Source organism: Urocitellus parryii, chromosome Y, assembly GCF_045843805.1.
Source record: "Urocitellus parryii isolate mUroPar1 chromosome Y, mUroPar1.hap1, whole genome shotgun sequence".
NCBI lineage: Eukaryota > Metazoa > Chordata > Mammalia > Rodentia > Sciuridae > Urocitellus > Urocitellus parryii.
In genome coordinates, this window is record NC_135548.1 from 8,051,083 (window position 1) to 8,056,457 (window position 5,375).

Below are 5,375 nucleotides of genomic sequence, written 5' to 3' on the forward strand. Positions count from 1 at the left end.
GTCACATTAACCTTTCCTGTCTACTTGATTAGAGCTCCTGCAGAGTTGGAAGTTGATATCAAAGAGGATAAATATCCTGGAAATGGCTGAAGCTGACTTATTATTTTATGACTTTTTGCAGTTTCTCAAACCGGGGTTCCTAGGAAACACTAAAATGAAGACCATCCTAGGCCTGATGAATCAAGGCCTCAGTGGTGGGGATAAGAGAATGAGTGGAATCAAGAATCCACAATTTTAAAATCTCTCCAGATGATTTTTATATACACCAGAATTATAACTACTGTCTGGAAATTTTTTTCATGTATGTTACTTTATTTTACCTTTAGATAACCCTACCAAAGCTAGGTTATTATGATTTTATACTCATTTTACAAATGAGGCAATTGAAATGTGGAAAAGTCACTTGCCTGAAGGAACACAGCTAATAATTGGTTAGCTCTGACTATGGGCTGGATCGTCTGTGCTCCTTCTCTTCCCCACACATTTTCCAGACTGAAGGGTGGGTCTGAGCACATAGATGTGGTGGATTTAACCATAAGAACGATCTAGCTTGGGCTTCCTCTATGGATCATGCTTTTGGTGTTCTACCTAAAACATCATCACCAAACAGAGGAACTCTCCTGTTTTCTTGTAGCTGTTTTATAATTAAACACTTTACTTTTAGTCTACGATCCATGTTGAAATAACTTTGTGAAAAGCAGAAGGCAGAGGACTGAGTCAGTATTTTTTTTTCTGTTTTTGCACATGTACATTCAGTCTCTTCAACATCATGAATTTTCAAGAAGAACTGTAAGACCACAGTTCTTTCCCTTGGAACTTAAACTTTGGAGAAAAGATAGAATTTTGAAAAATCAATTTTATTACATGCATTTCAAATTGCAGGTATTTCATGTCATAACCAATTGAGAAACAGTCATCGAAAGCCTATAATGGCCTCTCATTTACCCATGATAATCTCTTAGAAAGTTCCTATTTATAGTATGAGCTTTCTTCTCCAGAAAAAAAAAAAAAAGATACCAGTGGATTCATGTAGAAAATATGTCTTGGCTCTCTTTATTTAAACATTTTAAGTTCAGTTCCTCTTTAGCCATCTTCCAGCCAGAGGAACACAGGCAACACACTTTGCTCCCCTTTTCTGGATCCTGAGGTGTGTCCCCTTTTATGGACTCAGAGGGACTTTTCAAATTAACTTGGGTTTTCACAGCGCTCTTGTTGTGCCTCAGAATGAGGGACTGACTTCAGCCCCACTGCTGGCTTGCTTAGCTTGGGTGAGTTAGAAAACCCTTGGCGATGTGGATTACCTGGGTTTCAGTGCTTAGGGGAAACTGTAGAAAGAGCCAGAACACGCAAATCAGTGTAAAGAAGGCCCTCAAAGACAAAACCTCTGTGAAACGTCACTGAAAATTCTGAGCATTTTCAATTAAGTCTAAAGACTACAGGTTGTCTCCCCTGAAGAAATGGGTTCCCTTTGGTCAAGTTGTTTGTGTCTGTCAGTTGGTTGGTTGGTTTAATCTTTTAAAGAATGGATTGAGTCAGGGCTCCAGGTAGAGAAAGTAAAATCACAGTTCTAAAATCTAATGGGCCATGGTTCTAATCAATAAAGCTAATAACATTTTAGCAAAATGTCATGGTTTATAATTGCAAGAAACCGTAGGGTCTGAAAGATGCCAATGAGGGCAGCCCTAGAAGGATTCGCTCTGGAGCCGGCCAATGACTCTGGGCTTAGGAAGAGCAGTGGAAGGGCTTCCTTCCTCAGCAAGCTGCAGGGTGTGGGTGGGGCCCTGCTGAGACCCTAATGCTAACTGCTGCACTGATTAACATGTGTGTAATTCAAGTGTGCCAACTAGAAAGGCAAGGCCAATTTTATTTGGCTGTGTACTACTATGAAACAGTTCCTTGGAATCTCCCTTATATACCTTTTTGGGTTTTGTACTAGTTTCCCCTGGACAGAGTCCTGCGCTTTCTTGAAGCTACTGCTTCCTGACCTCGAAGACACTGAAGAGTAGGGCAGCTTTTTTTCCTTTCAAAGGAGCCCTTTCCGAGCCCCATTTTTCACCATATGGTAAGAAACACTGTAAATAATTTAGGTGATCCATCAAGAGACCCATTCTTGACAATGAAAAATCACATAACTCAGTAAAAGTCAATTAAAAACCACAAACTTAAGAACCTTTTGCTCAGTGAAGATTTATTGTCATAGAAGGCATCTAATACAATAGGTATTGGGGAGTCAAAATTTTTAAAAGTTCTAAAAATGCAGTTAAAGCTTGACAATAGAGTAGGGTTTATACAATAGCAGAATATATGAGTTCTTTGAAATGAAAAGGTATTTTTTTCTTTCCAGCTTTACCATAAGATGTTTGAGATGTGAGGATTTTATAACAACCTTAGAATTAATGTCCACTGTGTGGGGTATTTACATTCTTTCCAGGGGTTCAAATGACTCTTACTCTTTGGTTGTGCCTATACAATGAAAGTCTACAAATTAAGAAAAGTCAGGAGTTTTTTTTTCCTTTGTGTGAACCTTCCCGCTGCAGACTTGCTGGCGCCACCGACCAAACTCAAGACGTGCTCCATCAACAACCCAAACAAACCGCCAGGTCAGACAACACGCAGCCCTCAGCTGGAGTGGCGCCCAGGAGGTAGCGAGGGCCTCTGGAAAGCCCAGAGCGTGGACCTGCCCGCGCCACTCTTTACGGTGTCAGGCTGCGCGGGGTAGCCGAGGAGGCGTCCAACGCCCCGGAGGGTGCCTTCCCTAGAGGTGCAGAGAGGACAGCGCTAGCCCGCCAGTCACAGGGAGAAGCCCAGGGACGCCAGGGAGAAGAGCTGACTAGTGTCCCTTAAGAGGGCAGCCCGGTTCTAAAGTGACATGCTGGTCCGCTGGCTAACTGGGTGGCGGAGAGAAGAACTTCCTGGGGAGTTTACACTCAGAAACTCTGCGGGCAAAGAACACCTGGGTGCCTGGCACCAGGAGCCCTCGGGGAAGGGCGTCTCTGATGATCTGAGACGGGAAATGAGCGCTCACCTGGACAGCACCGCTCAGTGGCACAAAAAACTGCTACTTCAGAGTCTTCCATACTGGGCAAAACAAAAACAATTAAAAGCCAGGACAAACAGAAAAGACATTCAAGACACCAAGAGCTTTGCAATTGAGCTGAAAAATCATTTTCCAATATAAATATTCCACAGATTAAACACACACACACACACACATAATATTTACAAAAGATATTTAATTAAAAATATCTTATAATTACTTATAATTACAGTAGTCTATTACTTATAGAACATCTCTATATATACATGGTATGAAATGTCACTCAATTATCTATACAATATGTAACATTCTTGCACGGAAAAGAAAGTTCCCTGCCCAGTTATAATCATCTATTTTAAACAATAGATGTAAAAAATATATCTACAGTGCTCTGGGGTATATTAGTAAAGCTTCAAAACAAAAATTGAGCTCCTTGGTCACAAAGTAGCCTTCTAAAGTTGGATTTACTCTGGATAATCTATTTATCAATCCTGTCACACTTAAGAGTTTAACTGCACCTCCCAAAACCACAGAAATGTACACTTCACAGCAGTTATAAATGAAGGGACAAAAGAGAATATGTATGTAAAATGTTAATGCACGTGCAAAAATAAATGAAAGTTTTATTTTCTTTCCTGTCGCTCTCTTGGAATGACAGTGAAACGTTTCAACATTTGTTGATGTGTTTTCCTTTCCTCCGTGGCTTTGCTATAACTTCTGCTCTTCCCCCTCCCTCTCTTCCCTCTCTAGAGCTCCTGGCTTGGGCTCAGGCGGCTGCACACCTGTGGAAGAGGAATGAATAAGAGGGGTGTGTGAACCTTCCCGCTGCAGACTTGCTGGCGCCACCGACCAAACTCAAGACGTGCTCCATCAACAACCCAAACAAACCGCCAGGTCAGACAACATGCAGCCCTCAGCTGGAGTGGCGCCCAGGAGGTAGCGAGGGCCTCTGGGAAGCCCAGAGCGTGGACCTGCCCGCGCCCCTCTTTACGCGTGTCAGGCTGCGTGGGGGAGCCCGGGAGGCGTCCAACTCCCGGGAGGTTGCCTTCCCTAGAGGTGCTGTCGCCATGCTTATTCACCCATCCGGCCTGGAACAGCAACCAAACACCAAGGGAAAGGTTAGCAGGTACAAACTCTCTTCAAGGTCCTGGGCGTCCTCTGACACCAAGCTGGTGCGCTGAGCCCCCACCCCAGTCTGCAGCCTGGGGAGACCCCTCCGCTGGACTTGACAGCACAGGGGTCGCGAAGCCCCAAGTCCTGCCTGGCGCGTTCTCCCTGATCCGTACTTATCAGGCTAGCTGGCAGCAGGCTGCCCCAGGTGCCTGGAGAAGGAGCTGGGGGCTGTCATTCTCTCCGCCGGCCTCCACTCCAAAGAGAGGGAACGCCCGCTTCCCGCCACCCTGCCACCACCCTCCTGCATCCCCTGTGGCATTGTCCCCAGCCGCCACCAGGCCTCTTACCGGGCCAGTATTGAACGCAGTGAGCAGGGTCCGGAGGCGGCACTGCTGGACAAGATCAGGCACGGGCGGTGGTGGCTGTCTCAGCAGAGCTGGGTGCGTCTCCAGTGCCAGGATATAGTTGATAACATGCTGCAGGATCTCCACTTTGCTGACTTTCTTGTTGGGCAGGATGGTGGGCACCAGCCTCCGCAGGCGACTGTAGTAGTCATTCATATCGCACTGCAGGCACAGCGACAGCTCATCGGCCGCCGCCTCGGCTGCCTTGCAGTGCGCTGCCGCCACGGTGGTCGCGGCAGCCGAGCCGCCCAGGCTGTGGCCATGTTGGGCCAGATAGTGCAGCGCCAGCTCCCCGCTGCCGCAGCCCGAAGGGCGCACCGGACTCACCGCCTTCATCACGCGCGCCCTGCGCCCTGTGCGAAAGGACTTGATGGGGCGTGCAAGGGAGGTAGGCAAGATCCGCTTGGCCCCCGCCTGCGGCTGGCTCCTCTCCCCTTGCTTTCGGGCCCAGCGCACTCGGGGCTCCCTGCGATCCGAGCACAACAATTGATGGAAAGGTCGCTCAGGTTTTGCAAGGGGAATCTCTGCTCAGTGGGAGACACTGGGCCCGAACCAAAAGACAAGAAAAGTCGGAAGTACCGGTGGAAAAGTAGCCCACCTGGGCCCCCTTGTTACTCCCTTGTAGCTGAGACTAAGCGCGACCGCCGTCGCCACCGCCGCGCTCCCCTAGCCCAAGAGCTCCCCACTCTGGGCACCGACTCACTACCGCGCCTCCTCCACTGCGCTCTCCCCCTGTCGGCAGTGCAGCTGTCTTTATTGAGCCACGTCCCCAGGGGGCGGGGCTAGCGCGCGGGCCTGGTAGCTACACAACTGGAGAGGAT

General features: G+C 47.7%; 1 pseudogene; it reads right to left on the reverse strand.

The window, feature by feature from the left end:
* Positions 1–4,326: 4,326 nt before the first annotated feature.
* Positions 4,327–4,890, reverse strand: LOC113178639 (DNA-binding protein inhibitor ID-4 pseudogene; annotated as a pseudogene).
* Positions 4,891–5,375: the final 485 nt, after the last annotated feature.